This window comes from Ictalurus furcatus, chromosome 14 (assembly GCF_023375685.1).
Source record: "Ictalurus furcatus strain D&B chromosome 14, Billie_1.0, whole genome shotgun sequence".
NCBI lineage: Eukaryota > Metazoa > Chordata > Actinopteri > Siluriformes > Ictaluridae > Ictalurus > Ictalurus furcatus.
The window spans coordinates 14,071,575-14,095,785 of NC_071268.1; the positions used below are offsets into that span (position 1 = coordinate 14,071,575).

The 24,211-nt window shown below is 38.9% G+C and overlaps 1 protein-coding gene across 7 annotated transcripts in view; it reads left to right on the forward strand.

Moving 5' to 3' along the window:
• LOC128617695 (uncharacterized) overlaps positions 1-24,211 on the forward strand; it is a 226,551-nt gene that overhangs the window by 11,603 nt on the left and 190,737 nt on the right. For 3 of the 7 annotated variants that reach the window (XM_053640847.1, XM_053640845.1, XM_053640846.1), the window contains exon 2: positions 6,575-6,637. The exons of the other annotated variants lie outside the window; for them this stretch is intronic. The gene's annotated coding sequence lies outside the window, so the exon portion shown is untranslated. The remainder of the gene's footprint in view (positions 1-6,574; positions 6,638-24,211) is intronic. 7 annotated transcript variants of the gene reach the window in all.

Here is a 24,211-nt window from a genome sequence, read left to right on the forward strand (position 1 = left end):
TTGCTGATCTCCTGAAGCAGTTTCATCTACTCATGCTTTCATATTGTCCTTAAACTCTAGACTTTTCAATCCAAATTGCAAACTTGTGTACTTGTTTAGCCTGGCCTATTTTAATTTAGTTGTAATCTAATTACAGTGCTCTAGTCTTATGAAGTTTGTTTTTCTATATCGATATCAATGTGCTACTAAGAGGAGATAGCTTAGACACCACAGTGGTTTCAGTTGAAGTGAGCCTCAGTCCACTGTTTTCATGAGGACCAGGGATCGGTTCTCTGGACTGCTCCCGGGCACAAAAACAGCACGTTAAACTTCAAACATACTGAAACTCTCTGCAAAAATGCCTCTGAGTCTGGAAAAAAACACAACTGTGAAAAGAACTTTACTCTCCTCAGTTAGTGAACTATCCTAGCTTCGAGCATTTTATGCATATTTACGTCTGGGTTTTCACATGATACCATCGCTTCTTTTCTTTCTGTGTTTCTGTGCCACCTGTTTGACATAAACTAATATTAACAAACGTACACACAGACATACACATACGCACAAGCATACACATGCACACATGCATACACAGAGCCCTTGTAGTGCCAGACCTCTTAACTCAGTGGTTCTCAAACTGGGGCCACCTGATGGAGGCACGGGGGCTGCATAGAATTGTTTTTATTTTTATTAATTTTACCTATATGTAAGTTGGGATTGTCAACCTTTGAACCATGATGTACATAAACATTAGAACTATTAATAAATTAAATCAATTATACAAAGTACACGAAGCTGAAACGCCACCAAACAGAGACATCCGTTGATATACTAGTGTACAGTACTGTTAGCCACACGCTGATAAAACCTAAGTCTATTTAAATTGCATATGTTTTTAGATAGAGGACGTAGTCTCTTTGTTGAGATAGTTAATACAAAAGAGCCTAGTTTGGAAAAATAAAAATAATAGCGAAAATTGGACAATTCTAGGGGGCCACAAAGAAATTAACCCTACACAACGGGGGCCTCATGCCAAAAAGGTTTGAGAACCACTGCCTTAACCTGACCTGTCTGGGATTTGTGTACTGATGAATGTTGTGGTAACTGAACTACTGTATGCAACTACTGTAATTGCTCACAATGGCTACCATATGTTACCATATGTTATACGTTACTGTGGACTTCTATCATGGTAAAAGAACAGCTTCTCTGCTCTGAATGAAGCTAGCTGTAATGCAGAATTCCCCTGAACAGATAACATCTCCTAACCTCCTCCTCTGGATTTGTTTTATTCCGTTACTTCACTGTGTGCTATGCCGTATATTTTGTCTGGTTTGTAAGTAGAGGATATGCGTTGACATCACTTTACCACCGGAACACGCCCCCTCGGCTGGACTGAGTGGCAAAACGTCCAGTAAAATGGCTGGTTTTAATAGGGGAAGCTGCGAAACCGCTAGTATAACTAACGATTATCAGCTTAAATTAAAGGCAGTTGGACTCGACAGTGACCCTTACAACTTGCCCAAGAACATGTGCTCTATGGACAGAAATCGGTTTTCCCGACATTGATATGTACCTGATTTCGACACCGGGGAAATATAGTAAGCAAAGCCTGAAGGCATAGAAAAGCTTTGATGCTTGGTCCTATTTCAGCATGGGTTTTGTTGGAGAGATTAAAGTGACAAGAACACCAATAAACATTCGGGTTGTATGTACAAATATTTTTATTTTATTCTATAATTTTATCTGGTAAACCATAAGTTAGCTAGCCGTAGTTTGTTTGTAGCTAACACCTACTTAGTAACGTTATATATTTGTGAAGGAAAAACACAGTCAGAGAATGAATGAGCCTCCATTATTCATCAGTGGAAATAGGCTGCGTTTAAAAAGAAATATGTAGCAAATTATTCATCATTGTACAACATGAATACCAAAAGAACTTACACTTACACTGCTCCACTTAGTAAAAAAGGACTGAATGGTTTTTTGTCACTCTGTAAAAAGATAGCTCTGAATTCTTGTTGAATCTGTTAGCACAGTCGATCTCACAACAGCTTTTTTTCTCGCTGTACACTAATGCTGCCGCTCAGTCTTTTTGCCACTCAGTGGGCGTGACCACGGCGAGTTCCGCCTACCGTGACATCACATATCACATAACATATTGCATACTCTCTATAGTAGACAATTGGCTGTACATTACAGGTTCAGAGCAAGGTGATATACAAGGAGATCACAGAAAACTAAACTGCTCATAACCTTCACGTACTCAAAGGCACGGTATCTGAACAGGCGCTATGGACTCTTATGCAGTACATGTGTATGTACTGCATAAGAGTCCATAGCGCCTGTTCAGATACTGTGCCTTTGAGTACGTGAAGGTTATGAGCAGTTTAGTTTTCTGTGATCTCCTTGTGAATGAGTCAAACCATGATACAGACTACGTTTACATGGACAGCAGTAATCTAATTATTGACCTTAATCTGAGTAAGATAATAATGTGATTAAGGTGTTTACATGGACAGCAGTACTCTAATTATTGACCTTAATCTGAGTAAGATAATAATGTGATTAAGGTGTTTACATGGACAGCAGTAATCTAATTATTGACCTTACTCTGAGTAAGATAATAATGTGATTAAGGTTTTTACATGAGTCGCTTTTAGAATACTCCAGTCATGTTCCCGTTTGACATGTTTTAGAACATAATTAGATTAACAGCCCGCGTCATTACGTCACCGCGCCACTCCGTCCGACGTCCCTCCAGAATTTCATGTATCAACATACAGTTGGTCTTTGTTATGGTACCGTATACAGTTTTGGGTGTTTTTATTTATTTTTTTTACGAGCGCTTTAAGTGCAGTTAATTATTTGTCATGCTATACGTGCTAATAGACAACTGCTTAAAGCCGTGGGTGTGTCCCAAATCGCGTAGTTACCATCTATATAGTAGCCGAGATACATGTATTTTTCCCCACTACAGGCCTATAGTAGGAAAATATGCGATTTGGGACACAGCCGAACTCTCTTGTTCGCCGTAAAATGTAAAACTGCCGTGTGTGATCGTGTCCTGTCGCAAAATGCGGTGAAAACTCTCACATGACGTTCATAATGTGATTAAGGTGTTTACATGTCACTACTACACGTCCATAATGCGACTAAAACAGGAGTACTCCACCTGTCTTAATTAGATTATTGCTTACTTCGATTATGACCTTAATTAGATTAAGGTAAGTAAAAATTGCTGTTTACATGGTAGTTTCTTAATTAGAGTATGGTCTTAATCGGATTAAGAGTGGATTATTGTTGTCCATGTAAACGCAGCTACAGTCTCACACTGCCATTACAATAAACCTTGTTTCTTATTTTAGTATATCCTTGCTCACCTTCATTTTACCGCACAGATCACTGACTGGTGTATGGGAGAAAGATTAAAAGTGACATTTGGCAGAAAGAGAAAACAACACTGTTTACCTGTTTTCTCTTTCTGCCAAATGTCACTTTTAATCTTTCTCCCATACACCAGTCAGTGATCTCTGTAGTAAAATGACGCATCCTGAAAACATCCTGAATTATAGATGGCGTTCCAGCTGGATTCGCTCCAGGTAAATGGAGCAACACTTGTAGAGCTTTCAGTGAGCCGAAAATGTATGTAGATATTTATCCTGACTCATCAGACACTAAAAAATGTTAGTGTTGTGTCTTGTTTTAGACTGACTCTTTTATGCTAACAATGGTGTCTAATATTGTATATTTATGTGTGGACCCTCTAGGTTGATGACTGTAAATTATTGGATACATTAATATCTAGCTCTAATTTTTTGTCAAGAATGACATGATAGTCACACTGATCAAATTTCTTGAACCCTAAATTATATAAATTATTCCATACTTCTCTGATTGTAGAACACTTTTTTCTTCTTCTTATTATTATTATATTTTATTTATTTATTTTTTGCTGCATGAAGTTTTTGCTGCAATTCAATTTGATATCAGTGGCAAACAATCACACAAACAGTAACCGTTTTAACCCTGGAGGGTATTTTATTTCTATTCGTAGGAAAGGTTAAAAAAAGGGTTAAAGGAAAACATGAAAACATGGTGGAGAGAAAGAAATATTTGCTAGAGCAAGGCTTCAGATTGAAGCAGCTCAGTTATTTTGTTCTCCCATGCATTTCCTAGCACGTAGGTGTTTTGTGTGCTTTTGATTCAGCTACTAGCTGAGGCTGAGTTGTGCATTCCTCCAGCTATGGAAGATTGGCCTGCATCTATTATGGTGCATCTCTTATGAAATGGAGTGAGAGCAATGATTTGATTCCATATGTTGATGTACTTAATAATAAATTGTACTGTATAATACAGCCAAGAGTTTAACAGCTTTTTTTATGAGCTAGCCACACACACATAAACTCTAACCATCATCAACACCGAAGAGATAGTTTGGAAGGGGGGAATAACATGCAGGAAGCTGTCTGACCAAACCTACTCAAGCGACTCATATTTAATGCTAACTAGCTGCTACTGTCGAGTGATGCAGCATGCATTCAGTATGCATTCTAGAGAGCATTTGATTGGAAACATTTGGAATCAAAAATCAATGACTCTGGAAATTAGAAACTGTAAAATTAAAAAGAGACTACATAACAACATACCTTTTTCATTATTTTAGTGTATACTGGCTTATTTGTGTCCATAATGCCAAGAGCCATACAAAAAACACCCATTTTAATCTCATTGCCACTTAAAGCATAAAGATCAGAAAGAGCCAAAAATGTAGGAAGTGGTACTGCCAGACCCAACCAGGTGCAAATCCCCGACATGGCACGGTTGGCAAGGGACAAGTGATAAAGGATCTGTCAGTAACATGTCCTGAATTTATGGGTTGAGCTGAAGTGCAGTCTTCTCAGACTTCCAACGAGCTTATCCACCCAGGGCATGGGGTAGATTCCAAAGTTTGATACCTTATTTAGCTTTTGGAAATCATTACCGAACCAGAGCAACTCATCCAGCTTGACCATCATGGGATTTGACCATGGACTTACAGACTCTCACCATATATTAAGTCTCCTACCCTTTTGATCACCTGGTATGACCGCAGCTAGATAAGTGCACCTGATGGGGTCGATGATGGTTCATATACAGTTTGTGACCAATGTTGGAATCTTTGAATTCGTTCATCTTTGAATGTTTGAACTGGTGGGCCAAGAGTTGTGAGTCAAGCTTCACTCTTCCTGGGGGCCATAGTGAACATAACAGGTATATGCTACAGTATATCGATCTATTTGGCAGATAATGGGATTTTCACCTGTCGCTTGGCTGAGCCGACTCACCTGACATGTCAGCTTCTCAGCGGTGGACACATTCCTCTGCCATGTCACCAGAAACTTGAAGTTAACCAGAAAGGTTCATGACCTTTCTGAAACTTGTGCAACTATACTTGCTGGTTATACACTTTCTGCTTTGCATTCATTGGTCTCCATTATGCTGATAATTAATGCTCCCAATTATTCTTGACTATGTCATGCAAAGTCTAGGGTTTTTGCTAAACGGCAGCCTAAATAGGAAGGTGACAAAAGACCTCTGAGGTACATGGGGAAAATCTGTTGATTGGAAAGTGTGCTTCAGAAGCGTACTGGCTTCAGCGGTGAGCAGAGCATTCATGTTCTTCTCCTGTGTGGCATGTTCCTTTGTCTGTTCCTGTTTGCGCTGCCAGTCCAGTCTAAATTGTACAGTTATCACCTCCCAGCCTCAGGTCATTGGCCCTGGCTCTGCCTCAGGTACATGTGCATATTTTCAATAGTTTTGTTGTGGTAGCTGGCCATGGTGCTGATATTCCTTTGATAGCATTCCTATGCAATGTTACCTCCCTGCTATATTTGACCAATTAAGAAAAGTCATATTACATTCAATATCAGTATTAATAGCCTGCACTTATTTTCAACTAGTTGCATGAGGTTGTTCCATTGATCACACATCTGTATAAGTTTATCATTTTAGAGCTTTAAAAATTTTATTTTTGTCAAAGAATTGTGCATTTGCTGTTGGCTTTTTTGTTGTTGGTATTTTCATAAGTCACAATGATGTTCAAATCAAAGTCTCTGAAACTGCATTTTTTTCTGGGAGAGGAATCTCAGATGCCAGCTTTGGTTCAGATAGTGTCTTAGTGTCTGAGATCTCATGTTGGTCATGTATGTAGAATAAGTAAAGAAAATGATTCATATTGTTTAATCCACTATATTCTGAAATAGATCATTGGAGAACTAGAATTTGTCTTGAACTAAATTGCCTTGAACAGATATTGCCAGTGCTTTGATGTGTTATCAGATGGTACATTTGTACACACACTCTTATGGTTGAAAGGGTGGTGCTTTCCTTTTCTGCAGTTTTTAAACAGTGCTTTATGGTTGTTTCGAAGCATTCATTGGGCATTTCCTGAAAGTTTCCCTAAAGCCTTGTTATTGAGCCAGGTCCAGCTTCAGGGTGTGGAGACCAGCTGTTATGCCTGGAATGAAGTCTCCTTCCTCCAGCACTGGAGCAAATTAATAAGGCACTCAATCCGTTGATGTGTTTAGGTGATTGATGTGTGTTTGCTTGGCAGGCACTGCAGCTGACGGCAGAAGTGGATAGGAACCACGGACAACATCACTGCTCTATCTTGCAGGTATGTGTACAGTCTTCATGTATGGGAAAACTGCAGATCACAAATTGTATAGGGTTTAAATGACTGCTCAGTGATTTAAAGGTAGTCAGGTCATAGAAATAAAGGTAAACAAAAATATTATTTAAATGCAGGTAACAGTGTTTTGACATTGCTCTAATTCATTGTCCAGTACAGTAGTAGCAAATAATCAGCCATCAGCTATCAACTGTCTTCATTGTCTGAGAATTTTATCAGTTTAGGGCTTAATGAGCTGGTAATGAAATTACATTCAGATCTCAGCATTGATTACTGACTTGCAGGATTCCCCAAACTTTGGACTTAAGTGTATTTATTGTTGTGGAATTACATGTACAAACATGAAACTATGGAACTTTAAAATGTGATGTAATAAAATAATTAAATCAATGCAGCCATACTGAAGCATTTTATCACCCATTTCTCTGATTTCTGTATGGTGTTTAATAATATGTTTCAAAGAGGTTGCAAGGACCTGTGAAATGAGTATGCAAAACAGCATCTGTGGACATGGGCAGTAAAAGGGTGGTCTAGGTTATCAGGAAAAAATAATGGGACTCGAATTGATATTTTAGAAACTGGTAGCCAATTGTGGGTGAACTCTCAGATTACTAAATTGAGACAAATGTGTAGACCTCTGTAGTTTCATAAGATCCACAATATGCTCCAACGTTTTGACAAGGAGCATACATTAACTTTAACTGGGGAAATTAGTGGCCGTTTTACTCCTGTCTGTATGGTTTGTCAGAGGTGAAGTGGGTAGCATTTCATTATTTGCTCAGTAAGTTGCAGTGGGGGATTAGGGAGACTTTTGCGCTCCAAAGATATTTGCTCAATTCCAGCACTTCACTTTCAGGATAAGACACAATGGCAAGCATTTCTCAGTACCTTGTCTTACACAAACATGTTGAGAATTTAACCAGTGGCACAGTTTGAATAAGGCAGGGTATACTCCATTCTCGAAAGACCCAGTGAAAAGCACTGACATTTAACCACATTGCTGTAATTTTAAAATGCCAATTTAAGTTAGAAAGGTGTTATTCATTCATCCATCCATTCATTCATTCATGTTTTCATTCATTCATTCGTTCGTTCATTCATTCGCTGATGTATCCATCCACTCATTCATGTATCCATCCACTCATTCATTCATCCATCCATTCACTCATCCATGTATCCATCCATCCATTCATTCATGTATCTACTCATTCAGTCATCCATCCATTCGTTCATTCTTTCATTCATGTATCCATTCATTCATCCATGTATCTGTCCATCCATTCATTCATGTATCTATTCATTCAATCATACATCGATTCGTTCATTCATCCATCCATTCATTCATTCATTTTCAGTAACCATGTTATCCTTGTCAGAGTCATGGTGGATTCATTACACTGGGTTACACTCTGGATAGGTATTACATGGTTACATGCACACATACATTCACACACTCATTCACACACTCATTCACACCTAGGGGCAATTTAGAGTACCCAATCCATCTACCAGCACATTTTTGGATTGTGTGAGGAAACCTCCCCCATACTGATATGGGGAGAACAACTCCAAGCACAACTCCACACAGACTCAAGATCGAATCTAGGACCCTTAATTTGTGAGGGAACAATGCTTCCCACTGCACTAAAAGGTGAATCAGGTGATGTTGAATATCGACAGTATATGTGTCAATTGGTTATTTGTCTGTAGATTCCATAGTTCCGAAAGTTTCTGATTTACTTGTTTATTGGATACAAAACCAGGGGAAAAAATCTTACAGAGCAAAACAACATATGCAGAACACAGAAAAATTATAGCTTAAAATTGACTGATATACGTAATGAGCACATATTGAAGGTGGCACACACTTCACCTCTTACACTGTATAGAGACAGGATCAGAATGTCTGATGGACCACTACTGTCCCCAAAGAAATCTCTGGATATTTATGCTCCCTGTCAGCAAGTCAGAATACTACTGCAATTACCTCACTGAATAAGCATCACTGTAGTGTAGTCTCAACAAACATTGTGCATTGAGAACTTCACAGAATTGTATATAAGGACCTGGACCCTTAAACAGGTTAAAAAAAATAGTCTGTCTCTTTATAGATTTGTTTCTACCAGTTTGAGCACCAAAATTGACTAAAACACATGTTGGCCCAGAAAAAAGCAGCTATTTTCTGGGAGTCTAGTGGTGTATTTTGACCAAGAAATCCTCATTTGTAAGTCGCCTTGGATAAAAGCGTCCTCTAAATGAATAAATGTAAATGTAAATTAAATGTGAGGCCATTTTGCAGGACCATGCACCAGTATGGTGCAAGTACTATTCCCTGATGATTTGACATTATAATGCAAGCATGGTTTTATCAATACCAGGATGGAGACATGCTGTCCCTGGCCTCCTTACAAATAAAAACACGACAAAATGAATAATTATTGCACTGAACAATTATTGCACAGGTTGGGCAGAATTTGATGAAAGGCAAGTAGTGGCACTATTTCTTACTCTCAACCTGACATTAGTCTACTTTTAGGTGTTTCTGTGATCATACCACTTCACTATAGATCCCTGCTTATTGCACATGTTTCTTAACAGTACTTGACAGCTCTCTGACACTGGCTCATCTCATCAGCAGCTGCTCTATGGTTTACTTGTGTGTGTATACACCTTTGGCTGGGCTGCTATGCTCTCTGCTTTCTTTCCTGAGGATAGGGTTGAAGTTGGCTCACAGAGGATGAATGCTGGTCTCAGGCCCAGGATGAAGGGAGTGCAAGTGATTCCATCCATGTGTCATGACTTCATTGTGATGATAGGCCACCAACAGTGCTATCCATCAGATTTTGGGCTGAGAAGAGCAGGATTTCTGGACAAATCACAGCAATAAATGCATGACAAAAGGGACAGAAGAGCCAGTGGGAAAAGAAGAGACATCTGGGTACAGTTTTGCAGAGTAATTTCTCTCCCGGTAGGAGAACTTATCATGAAATGATACAGGCTCAACCACTGACTGATGGAATTTATTTGTCACAAGTCTTCCTGCTTTGCGTGAGAAGCTTTCACTTTTTCTGGACTACAGCACACCCACCCAGTCTAGCTCATGTTTATTCCCTAAGCTCATTGCAGCTAGTCTAGGGCCAATAACTAAGCCTTTATCCAATTTGGATCTGTTTCTATCTACTGGAAATCACCAGCAAGTGATGTATCATGATGTTGTCTGAAATGAAGACAATGCTCAATCACACAACTATCACACTATTTGAAAATACAGGATTAAGGCTATTGAAAACAATCTAATTTCAACCGTATAGAGTTAACATGTTCTTGATTAAGAGCTGCACTGGCTGCTGCAGCTGAGAGCTGAGGTAACTGGTCACAACACAATAGCAGAGAAGCCAAAGCCATTCAAGCTGAACTCTACTCTTGAGCATATTGTGAACAGCCTCTAATGTGGTAAATGCTCCTTCATGTGTCCTCCGAAATGCATCATTACCTAAAACATACAGTGATTAATGAGGCAAGTTAGTGTATCCAGGAGCAAGAAACGTTCCCACAGCACATACACACACATGCACACACACACAAATACATGCCCCCTCATACTCCATTTTTTGGTATATTGGTTGACTACTTAATTACTTAATATTTGTTATTCCGTTCCTCCAGGATTTAGCAATTTTGCGATCACAGACATTAACCCAAAATCAAGCAAACTCCACCATATTCAGAGGAGCTTGGAATTTTTCAAAATTTGGGCAGATTTGGGCCAAAACCCTCTTCGATTCACGTGCGTCAAACATGAGTACACTTAAAAGGTCTCATTTACCAACATCACTGCGAAAGGCTGTGCAAAACAATTTTGTGCAATAGCAATTTCGCTAATTCAAATCAAATTTTGAAAAAGCATTTTTGGCCGGGACAATCACAAAAAAACTCGGCGAATCATGTACGGACTGGTTATTGCTATGTTGCTCCTTGTGAATGCATTTCAGTGATTTGTTCCAGAGTGTATTATGGAATTAAAACCGAACAAAGCCTTGTGTGACAAAGCCGAAACTGGAGGCATTAGAAAATGTCTGAAATGCAACCAAGCATCACCAACAAGGAGACTGTCTGTCACCATTTTGGCACCGGTGAACGTTGTGAACTTTATCAATGGCTTTGAGTGGCAGCTGAACTGAGCATGAACTCAATTCAGCCGGTGTCCTTTCTCTCTGGCTACCGCATGTTTTCCTCAGATGCTCAGTTTTTGAGTTGCTTTCAGCTCCACCTGCTTATCTTGGGTGGAGTTGTGCATTCCTGCAACTTGGACAGGTCTGCTTTCTGTCTACTGGAGCCATGTGGCAATGTGCCAGCATTAGGTCTTAGACACACACATGCCCTTACAAACACAAATCCAGGTACATGCATTTCACAGTGTGTGCAGTTATTCCCAGTGCCGTTTTGTTTGGCTATGCATATGTTAGACCACTGACGTGTTTCTGACACTATGTTGTTATTATTTGAGGCAGTGGCTATCAAAGGGTTTATAGACTTGTTTATTCTTGTGTTTTAGTTCATTCATGAACGCACTTGAACATCTGCAAGCTTTTCAAGCTGTTGTGCTCTCTTTTTGATTTATGCTTTTATTTTTAATAGCGTGCTGTTCTCAGAGTTGTTTTAAAGCAGTTTTGTGAACGTTTTATTTGTGTCTTTGTGTGTGTGTGTGTGTGTGTGTGTGTTGGGGGACCAAATGTTCCCTAGTAATACTTACAGGTGACAGTTTGGAAGCTTGGCTGGTTTCTATGAGGAAAAGCTTTTTTATTTCAACGTTTATTTTAAAAGTTAAAGAGAGATTTTGGATACTGAGGATAAGACTATACATAGGGGTAGCATTGTTACCTACGTTAATACAGAAGTCAATGGAAATACCTCAGAAGTATAGCTCTCTGTGTGTGTGTGTGTGTGTGTGTGTGTGTGTGTGTGTGTGTGTGTGCGCGCCCGTGTGCGCATGCCTGCCAAATGGGTAGACCACCCAGAGTTCATAACAATAACATTTGTACTTCCTCTCTATGATCCCAGACAGGTCAGATCCCATCAATCCACATCAGAGAAGGAGTATGTTCTGTTTAGAATGAACTAGTCAGGTCTAACCACTGAGGAATCGTTCATTCTTCCTCAAATCTAAACATACTAATCCCACAGTAATCCCACAGTATATCTATTGTTCATTTTCATATAAATACCAAAGTTAGTATTTAGCTTTACTTTCAATCAGGCCCCAGCTGAATATTAATCAGTTTGTACCTAAAATAAATTGAGATGCACTGTGATGTTAGAAGATCAAGTATGACTTTTACAACTTATTGATATTGATATTGATATTACAACTTGTGCCATATTAACAACAACAAAGGAATAGATTAAGTGATGAAAACATAGGCTGGCAATAAGGACTTTGTATGAAGCATCTGACCTTTGAAAATGTCTACAGTGTGATCCCAAAACAAAATGGAAAGTAATTACAGTACAGAAAATTCCCCTGCTCTCATGCAGCTCATGGACGACTAACTTACTGTACCTTGAAAAAGGGCTATATTAAATCTGTTAACACATTTGTTAGGGTGGTGTTTATGAGTGATTTATGACACTAAATGGTGGTTGTTCTTATGTGGTTATCGAGAGCTTTGTTTTACACTGTTAGTGCTTCTGGTTGGTAATTTAGCCCCTTTTCAGTCTAGACTGCACAAATTAGGGCTATGTGGACGTGTTGATTGACAGCCTCTGTAGCAGGGGAAGGGAGCATGTCTGGATGTTTTTGTTTGTGTGTTGTTGCAGTTTGGGGGAGGAGATAGAAATCCTGACAAAATTCTGGCATTTCTTTTTGATCAGGATTTATTCTGGAAATGAACCGCATTGATAGTGTGAATCTGTGAATGTGTATAGTTCACACCAGGCAGTGTTTACACACACAGTCAAATCCATTTAAGACTACAAACAAGCTACAGCAGTATGAGTAATAGCTTTTTGTGCTGACCTAAGGTGATTGTAATTAAGGTTAGACTTTTTCTTATTTGTTATGCCTGTGCTCACAGTGATGTAATAGTTGTACAATGAGGTAAAATGTTTGTTACACATGGTTGTGTTGAATGCAACAAGTCTTTGCCACGATAGTGCTTGTAGTTACAAATGAATGCATTTGAGCAAACGAATGTCCTGCATTCGTTCTGCTCCATGAAAACAATGGATCGTGGATGAATCATCATGAGACAGTGGAGAGTTCAACAAATGACCCCCGAAGCTCACCATTCTGTTTTGATTTGCTTCAAAATGCATCTATATTCAGTCACCACATTTCTACGATTGTGCATCGGTCTTATTCTAGTTCAGCATGACAGATTATGGTCATGGTAATTAATATCAGGGAGGTAAAGATCTGTTCTGACCCTTAGAAAAAAATCTGACCACAGAAAAATCTGATCAAAAGAATTGTGGATTCACACGACAGTCATATGGCTGGTTTGCTTTGGAAACATACACAAAAAAAATTTCTTTCAACATCTTGGACACAAACTCTCCAATACATAAACAATTTGTAGCTTTCACAAATGTTCAATCGTATCCGTATGGTTGGATACAATCTGGATGTTCCTCTGGTGCACTTCATCCATCTTCACTGATTTCGGGTAAATCCTCCTCAAGAAAAGCCGTTCTTCACTTAGAAGGGGCTGGCAGACGCATAGGTTGTGGACAAGTTTGACAGGTATTGTTTTTTTTTCCCTCCAATTTTTACTGTGAGCTACAGTATAATGCAGATCATTTGGGATTAATTCTGTTTTTTCATTGGGCAACAAGTAGGCCTGTGCCTGGTTATGGTTAGCCTAGTTACTAAAAAATGTAATTAACTGGTGTTTACAGGGAAAGCAGGTGGTGCATGTTAAGCAGAAATAGCACAAGGCAGTTCTGGTGCACTAATGGTGAAGTTGTATGTCGCATTGTAACAAACAACATGTGAGCATGTACCAAAAAATTGCTGATGCCAACCATTCTGTCTTGGAGTCCACCAGAGTCCTCAACAAGCAGAGAAACTTCTTGTATCCGTTAATGTATCTTGCTAATGGTTATTTGTTAAATCACAGATTTATAGTTTCGGTACAACTTGCAAAGCAATCCTGTTGTACAGATTTGCAACTAAATGCTGTCTTGCTCTCTGAACATTTCTTAAAACACACATGATCTTGACATGTTAGGTGTTACTGTAAGAAGTCACTTATGCAATGCATAAGACGACTGTCGCCCCAGGTTGTTCCTAGTGAGCAGCCATCCAATTATAAAACATGTTCCCTCTCAAACTCTAATGGATGTTTGTTTAGCTTTGTTAGGTACAAACAGAGGATAAGCTCATGAGAAGGTTTAGATTAAGCTATTCTGACACTGGACATTGTGAGGACTGTCTGACATTTTGAGGAATGTCTCCGTAGCTGTGTGGAGGAAGAAAAATGCATGTTGTGTCGGAGTGTATTTTCAGAGATGCCCAGCTATCAGCAGAGTACCTCAGTAACATGGATGCATTTGGTCTGCACTTATGTAGCGCTTTTTTTTTTAGCAGTTCTACAAATCACTTTACACTGTTTCTCATTCTTACACACACACATACCCAGTGGTAGCAGACCTGTCATGCTAGGCACTAGCTTGCCATCAGGAGCAACTTGGGGTTCGGCATGTGGAGTCATGTGGGCTGGGAATCGAACCGCCAATCCTATGATTAGTGGACAACCCACTCTACCACCTGAGCAGCAGCCGCCCTATATGCCGCATTATAACTTTGCCTTCATCAATGAATCCCCTTAGATATAGCATAATCAGTGTGTGCACAGCTATCACTGTTCAGCATCAGTTTCCCATGCTGCGAGACTCCTCTTGCCTCCCTTCAGTGTCAGCTCTCTGATACAATGTGACACTTGGTGAGTTTGAGTCAGAACAGATATATATATACACCGACAGCGTTACATGCTTTTATATATATAAATATATATATATATATATATATACTGTATACACACACACACACACACACACACACACACATATATATATAGTATACTGTATACTATACACACACACCAGTCTCCTCAGACAAAAGACAGAGCAAAGGTACTCCAACCGAGGTAAACTGATAGTGATGTTTTATTTGGAAGAGATTTACTTGAACATACTCCAAAACAACAACAAAAAAAATAGCTATTATAATGTTTCTATTCTTTTTGTCAGGGCGGATTTAACGTGTGGCATGTTATGAATGATTTGCCCCAAGCTGAGAGGAGTGGGTGTTTTGTTTCTGTGATCAGAACAATTATCACTATTTCATCTTCATATGTGTAGAGGCTTCAAGACTCATGCCTTACTACATTTATCGCTACTTGACTACTTGAGAATTTCAGACAGTTTTGGTTGGTAATATCTTGTTCAGCCACTAGGGGGGAGGCCATAAGCATGTTTGAAATATCTCAACGTGTATTTAGCAGATTGGATGTATTTTACAAGTGTGAACTCTGTTATTTATTCATAATCTTCAAGCTGATAATGTTTAGTGTTTCTTTGGTTTACTCATTTTGAATTCCACTGGCATTTAATCATGTTTCATATTAATTGTTCATCCTTTGGCCCTGCTTTACCAATTAGTCCCTAGATACTGATTTCCAGAACATGTCTTTTTTCTCATTATCTGTGAAATATTAATAAACATTATTTCAGACCATTTAGGAGAAACAGATAAGCTAATTTAAAAAAAGTTCTTAAATGTCTTATAAGTTGAGACATTTTCATATTTGTAAGGAATACAAAGAAATCATTTTCAGCAAATAAGAGCTATTATTATTATTTATAGTGGGTTTGTGGTAACTAGGCAGCAATTATAGCCACTTTGAATGATTAAATCATGGCTTTATCTTTAGCTATCTTTCTATGATATGATCGGAACACACGTTTTTTCCTGTCGGATTACAGAAAGATATTATATATATATATATATATATATATATATATATATATATATATATATATATATATATATATATATATATATATAATAGAATAAAGAGCAGTGCTGGAGGTCCATAGAGAGAGGACCATAACCACATGTGCTACTGTTAGTCTGTAAGGGATTGTGCATCACCATGTCACCACTGGCTTGTACAACACAGTACTCCTTATAGAATTCTTCAAATGTATTACGTTTTCTTCCCACTCACAGAGAGACATCATAGGGCTCCAGACTACACTACCTATATTGTTTTAGGGGATAACGTCAACTTCCACCACTGCTTCCAAGAATAGTTCACCACCCATCAACACATCCAAATAATATACATTCCATCCTATTTCCCTACCTTAATCCAACTGAAGAATTATTTTAGTTTGGTGATGGAAGGTGTATGATTGAGTCTACCTGTATGTTGTTGGCCAAAAGTGACTTCTGTAAATGTTTACATTTATTGTGTGCGACACTAACTGTGCTGCCATTTAAATGCCTGCTTCCTGTGTTCTCATTTCCAACCAAGACAGCCAAAGTGTTACAGTGATGCCATGGAGTCCTCACTACACCAGAATGTCTTCACCAGACAGATCAGTTGCTCCTTGACCTCTGACTGGAATATCAGCTGGAGAATGAGTACGTTGAGAGGTGCCATGGAACTTGGTGCTATCCTCTGGCACTCCAGCTGCACCGCATATAACCTTTACAAAGTTGACTTCAATTAATAAGCAGGGAATCTTGCATGGCGTTCTCTACCTGGCTGCAAGGGAGGTAGCCTGAGAGAGTGTGGGCAGTTTGGCTGTTTCTTTGCTCTCAAGGGAATCCCAAATTGCATCTGCCATTGGACTGGAGTATGACAGCCTGAATAATGCCATTCTGTTCAGTTCTGGACTCACTGATGCTGAGTGAGGTCAGCCACCAGGCGATAATAATGGACGCTGGAGAACTGGTCCGGATGCCTGGAACAGCAGGCCTTGGTGGATTCTGGTTGGTTGAATAGGCCAACTTTTAAGGGTTATAAAGGGACACACTTGTGGATGGGTTCTGCAATGGAAAGAAAATGTATGTGATGTGTGCAGCACTCAATGTGGGTGAAGTGTTTGATGTTTTCCATCACAGGAATAGTTTGGAGGTGAGGAGGGTGGGCCACAAGACACTGTCTCTCTATGCTTCCTAAGAAGTTAGCTTTGTCCAGATTTCAAACGACTGCCAAATTGTCCAGGACTGGCCATCCATAATTTCAGCCCAAGAGCAGACCATCTGATGCAAAAAGAAGTCTTCAAGAACCTCAAATTTCATCACAGAACCTGCTAGTATGTTTTGCAACTGTTGGTGTCAAAGTGCATGCTTCTACAATCAGAAAGACATTGCACAAATTTGACCTGCATGGGAGGCATGCCAGGAAAAAGCCTTTGCAATACTACAGTTTGTCAGTGAGCCTATAGGCAAAGACCAGGCCTTTTGGAATTATGTGCTCTGGACAGACGAAGCAAAGATAGAGTTGTTTGGACACAGTAACAGCAGACATGTTTGGTGCAGACCAAAGACAGCTTTTCAGGAGAAGCACCTCATACCAACTGTGAAGCACGGTGGTGCAAGTGTTATGGTTTGTGGTTGCTTTGCTGCCTCAGGGACTAGACAGCTTGCATTGATTGATTCAACTATGAATTCTTCATCATATCAGAGAGTGCTTGAAGATAATGTGAGGCCATCTGTCCGAAAGTTGAAATTGAACTGAAAGCACACTAGCAAATCCACCAAGGAATGACAAAAGAAGAAATGGCGGGTTATGGAATGGCCCAGTTAAAGCCCGGATTTAAATCCCATTGAAATGTTGTTGGAGGATTTGAAATGGCCAGTAAATGCAAGAAAACCCTCAAACATCTTGCAACTGAAAGAATATTGCATAGAAGAGTGATCAAAAATTCCAGCATAAAGTTCCAAGTTATTTCTGCTAAACCGGGCTATACTAGCTTCTGAGGTCAAGGGTGTACTTAATTTTTCTACATCTATTGCTATTTCTGCTGAATAAATGATTGAAAAAGCTCATTTTCTTTGTGGAAGGTATATCAGCTTTATTAATAGGCACTGTTCAAAGATGATCAAATGTTTGCTTGTCAAAAAAGCCAACAATTGACTGTACAACCAGGCAGCCTTGCCTTGGTGAAGTTTCTCCAACTGTCTCATAAAGCCCAAAGTGTAGTTCGTTTTTTTTTTTACATGTACGCTAGCGTATCCGCACAGTTGTACGCATAGCCTTTCAACACAGTCATACGCACTACCCCTCCTGGCCTACAAGGACATTGAAGGACAACAACGAATAAGAATCACAACAACACAAAGAACAATGGAGGAGAAAGGCATGCTGCTTCACTTATTACTAGAGGAATAAGAAATTGAAAAAAAGAGAAAGAGAAGGTCTGTGTTACTTCCATTTTTCTGGTGACACGCATACAGCATGCGTGTACACTGCTGATGATTACATTTGTGTCACGCGTACTGTATGCTGTTCCTAGCACACACGTAAAAAGTGCAGTGTACTTTGGGCTTAACCTAGCTGATCGTCACAGTCATGTGTGTGATCATCCCTGTGGAGGTTGGATTTGGGGGGCTGTGACCATCCTTGTCACCAGACCTGAAGGCTCAATTCTTTTTCTTCAGCAGATACTTCAGGTTACTGGTGATCCAAGGCTTATTATTTGGAAAACTGTTATTGGGATGGAGGTAAAGTATCCTCACGGAAATTCATGTAGTCTATGATTCAGTCAGTAATGTTATTTATATCATCCCCATGTGGCTTGCATAGCACATCCCAATCTGTAGTTTCAAATCAGTCCTGCGGGGCCTCACTGGCCTCCTGAGTCCACCTCCTCACAGTCTTCGTGAGGACACCAAAATTCTCTGCCACAGCATGTATGCTGCTGCTATCTGCTGCACATACAATGTCTCAGAATTGTCATGAGATCCTTGAGAGGTGGGACTCTTGGCAAACTCTAAAAGGTGCAGTTAGATGGTGGAAGTAAGATATATAGGCTTCCACTTGGGTCATGGTCTGGTACTTCCATAATTTGATAAGACTGCAAGAAAAAAAAAGAGGTGAGATGGTTGAGGACTGGCTGACTACTATTGTTGGGTTGTGTTTGATAATTTGGACATCACAAGCCTGCTTGAGTGATTTCAATATAAATTGGGTGTCCGATCCTGTCCAATTAATGGAGCACTGATACCAGGCTTTTAACCAAGTGGTTTTCTGTTAGCAGTCCTCTACTGACTTTTCCTGACTTTTCTCTTCCTGTGTCCTGCAGTTTGACATGTCGGACAGAGTTCTGGGGCCATTTTGTCAAAGGTATTAGGGGTGAAGTACCTGGTGCTGTATATCAATAGGAAACTATCCATAGTGGAGACCAAGTAGAACACCATTGAACAGAAGTGTTTGATCATGTCACTACAGTGGCACAACATAAACGATGCTAATGATTTCACCGCAAGTTGCTATTTGGTGTTAAAGCATTTTTAGTTTTTCCACAAGCTGGGTTCTTGAATGGTGGTGGATATTTCCTCTTTTCCTATGACTTTTTACAACAGACTTTGTTTTTCACATTGCACTGATCAGCCAAGGATACAGTTGTCTGTGCCATTGTCTTTGTTGTATACAGCAACTTGAGAAAGATGTAAAAACTATTTAGTTATGTGTTTATTTGTGTATTTAATAGGACTGCAACAACTAATCGATAAAATCAGTAATTAAAGTAATCGACAACGAATTTCAGTATGGATTAGTCGGGTCTATGATGTCACTGTGGATAACCCTGTCAGTGACGTCCCTTCACAATGGTGAAAAACGCATTTCTATGAATAAAACACATCTGAAAAACAGCAGAGGTTACAGAGTGAGCTGCTGCAGAACAAGTGCACGATCCAGGTCGTCCAAAACATGAGTGTTTTATATTAAGTGTTTCAAACAAACTCGTAAGTGTATTAAAATGGCTTGTCGTGTCAGACGCTGCGACAGATGCGTGTGCTGTTTAATGTGTTCCAGACATGTTTTCTTTAGCACAGAAATGACATTTTTATGTTTATATCCTTATCTGGAATGTTAGAAATTCATGCCAGTGTTTCCATTTTATGTTAAAGCTCGTCCTGACAGCGAGCGAGTCTCCATTAAACTTCACTGAACAAGCGCAAGCCCACGCATGCATGTCAATCAAACAGCCCAATAGAAAGGAAGCGCAATAACTCTAACTAAAATATTCATTTTGATTAAATATGTAGTTTTATGTTATATTTAGTGATATTTAGAAACAAAAGTAATTGAGTTTATGAGAGCAGTAACTGTAATGGGGTTAGAACATGTAATTGTATATAAATGTAAGAAGTGTCATACATTTACAGAATAAAAGAACATGTTACTGTGTTCAGATGAGTGAATGTGTGTTACTGCAGAACATTCAACCTCTTACCAGTTAACACTTAGTTTGTGCTTTTGTCTTTCTGTTTTAGCATTTTTAATATAGTGATTTAATTTCTGCTTTAAAGCTTGTGGACAATCAGATTTTTTTTTCAATATATAATGTTAATATATATATATAAAAAATCCTTTGCACAATGTATAGCATAGCCCACATAGATACATTTAATACCTTTTTCATGGCCTTCAATTTGTACAATGTTTGAAGGACACCATTGGCCCGAATGTGAAATAAAGTTGTTTCGAAAAAATGTAGAAAATAAAAATTGGCCTTTTAATCCAACTAATCGATTATCTAAATAATCATTAGTTGCAGCCCTAATATTTACTATTCAGAAGGGGAAGTGAAACCTATGAACACGCAATATATAGCGTGTTTTGATTTAAAATTAATGAATAAATGAGTGAACAAATGAATTAATGAGTAGATTAAAGTATAGAAGTGTAAAATAAACCCGAAGTTTCAGGATTTAAAAACGCTCGACTAGTGAATTCATTTGAGCCTGTTTGTCTCTTTGTTAAAGCGTCTTCCTCCATCTCATCCTCATCTGCTACACTTCCATCTCTAGCACATTCTATACACCTTTCATCTTCCCCATTTTCTCTTTGCTCCAACATTCTCCATTATACAGCAGTTACCAACTTTCATTGTCATTTTATTCATGTGTATCTACGGTAGCTCTATTTGCACAATAATGTATGAAATTGGACTTTTTATTTATTGATTGATTTTATTTAATAGCTACAAGTGTATAAAAAGCTCTTAAATACTTATACTGATTTGGTCAGTAAAATTTTCCATGTATTCCCAAATGTCAGGACATTTGATCATGACAATGCTTGCTTAAACGTCAAGGAAGTGTTTTGTTTGTAATGAGAGTGAACTCTAGTAAAATGTGCTTCGGCTTTATAGATGGCTTAGCCAAAAGACAAGTGAGCTTTGGTTATTGAGGATTGTATGCCAGTGTATAAGCATTCATGAAAAACTGTAACGGCTCCACTGTAAAGCAGAGCCAAAACAATAATCCAATTGAATTCCTCTAATATTTTTGCACAATGGAAACAAAATCTTGGATAGAGTTATTCATATGGATCAGATATTCAGATGTTTAAATCTGCATTTCATTTTTTGAGACTGAATTACTGTGTTTATTTTATAAGACCATGAGTAATGCATTTATTTGAAAGGCCCCAGTGAGTAATACTGGATCATTGACTTCTTATAACCTCTTATAGATGATTGCTCCTCAGACACAATAGACAGGCAGATGGCTTGACTAACTTCTCGTGTTGTTTCATCATCTCTGTCACCAATCAAATGAACATAATTTCCTATACAGTGTGTTGGAGAAGTACTTGGGCCTCATGCACCTGGGATGTAGCACAGGAAGTTTTTTCTTTCTTTCTTTCTTTCTTTCTTTATTAACGAGCCTCTGCAGTTTGTCTTCTCTTTCTGGCTCTGCTGGCTATAGATTGTCTGTGCCTGAATTGTTTAGCTCTCAGTTTTCATGGTCCTACAGTCTTTTTCTACTTTCAGTCAACACTTGGTCCATTTAATGTTACCTGCTGTTGGCCAGATTTCACAGGCATTATAAAGTGATTAAAGTGTTAGAGTGAATACTTTTTTTGTTTAATCAGTTTGCAATTCATGAGAAATTATTAAAGAAATATTAACCTTTTGGCCAGGGCTATTCTGTTTGCTGTAACGGAATCCCTTTATGGCCGATGAGAGAAATGTAGCAGTATTTGAAATTTGACAGCATTTTATAAGTTCATGTTTGCAGCAGTGAGCCATGTCGGTTTATTATAAGGTCAGGAAGTAAATCTGTCTTTCATTTTGGTCAAACCTGCCCCAAAGCCCCTGCCTCCTGACTAAAGAAGTTCACTTTGGAGGTATTTGGACTGAAGATGTGTGTCGTCCTCTCAAATTTTCCATTCATTTCGCCCCCACTGAATTTTGAGTTTAACTGTAAATATTCATACTCGAGCCAGGTTTTACAATCTCTGAGGAAAATACAGGAAACTATATATTTTGAAAAAGGAGGCACTGTTATTTTCTTTTGTGTTCTCTTGTTCCATACAAACAGCACTGCTGACCCTCACTCTGTATGTGGACGTTTGTGGTTGGGCCTTGAGTGGAACGGTCAGCAGTGGGTTGCTTTAGTCCTTGTGCATTAATCCACTTGAGTCTGCAACAGGTGTGAGGGTCAGGAAGATATGGTAGGTGTTAACTGACCTTCCCTAGTGTGAGTTGGCTCACTCACAGTTGTTCCGTTTCAGCAAAAAGTTGGGGGACACCGGTAACGCAGATGCAGAATTAGAGTGTGGGAAAAAGAAGAGGTGAGAGATAGAGCAAGAAATAGAGAGAAGAAATACAGATATGAGAACAATACTCTCCTTATTTGGAGGGAGATTGGAGTCTCTGGAGGGTCAGGGTATTCCACCCATATTTAGGAGAATGACAAGGATATGGTTGCTATGGGAAACCGAGCCAGCTTGTCATTCACCTGTGTGGTAAGGCCTCATTTTTATTCCACATAAAATAGTGCTCTCTAACAGCTACTGATCTACAAATACAGTACTGTGCAGAAGTCTTAGGCACCCTATTTTTTTTTAGTACAAACTGTTATAGATTTTTATGTTATGACTACTACATCATTTAGTCAGTACAAAAACATTTTACATTTCCTAACACTAGTTTTGCAGCACAAAATTAAATGTTACAGAAAAATGTTTGTATGTCAGTAAAGAAATCAGTATATTACATAAGAGACACTTTTCATACAAGAAACACAATGAAGGCTGCTGGATTTTGCTGCAGAAATAAGAAGCAAGTGTGACAGTCAAAGTCTCCAGAAGAACCGTGTCTGGTTCTGCAAAATGCTCAATAAAATTCACTATCTAATTTACTTATAAAACTGCATTAATTGTACCTGAGACTATTGATTTTTTAAAGAAAAGGGTCATCACAATAAATATTGCCTTTGTTTCATTTATTACTGTTTACTGCTTTTCATAGTATTTTTTTTTAAATGTAGAAACATTTAATTTCATTATTTTTTAAGGCATCTTTTCTTTACAGAATTTCTTTGCATGTGACTTTTGCACAGTACTGGATCTCAAATGTCTGCACTGTCTAGCCATCATACTCTTTTCTAAAGAAACTACATATAAAACATTCATAGCTGAGAAAAATAATCTCGGCACCATTGCCAAGTTGCACATACTCATTCCTGGGGTTTTGCCAACACTTCTTTACTCCTGTGTTAATCAGATAAGAGTGACAGCATGCTAAAGAAAAAAGTTTTGTTAGCTTATCAGTTAGCAGGATGCCCAATGTTAGGATAGATCCACCTAGCAACACAGATTTGTGTACGGGGTTGAAAATTTAGTGGTGCTAACATGTGCAGACATGCACATTGAGTAACTCTGTCCTCTATTGAAAAGTGTCCTTTTAGCACGTCAACCCTATGGGGTGATCCAGCTGGCAGCAAAAGTAGCCTCCCATAAATGTCCATTTGCCTTATTAAAGTGTGTCATGCTGTTTGATTTTTAGAGTTATTGGTTCTGTAACAGTTCTCCAGCCTTAGTAAATGTTTATGTTTGGCCTGTCACACTGACTTCCCAGCCTAGTCAGAGTCTGCTCCTGATGAGAGGGACGAGGACATGAGGGTGTTGTGTTACCAAAGTTTACTTTCCTGTTGTGGTTTATCAGTACAGGGTTATTCTGACTGTTCCGTTATCCTATGACGAACATTTATATCCTGATTTATATCCTCTGTCTCTCTTGAGGTGCTCATTTCTCCGCTCTTTATCCTTGTACAATTTACATTTACAAATCCATTTGCAAACCGGCGCTTGACTACATCCCTGCTTCCGCCTATGGCCACATATGTCACCAGATCTCAGACCAGTTGAACACCTATGCTATAGCAGGGGCTTGGTTGAGAGGAGAGGAGGTGGGTTGAACCGGCAGGTAACGTGCAATGATTCTCATCTTTGTCTTATTAGTACCAGTCTACTTATTTGGGTCACGTTGTGCTTTCAGTGACTCCCTTAACTGGCAAGAGATAGAGAG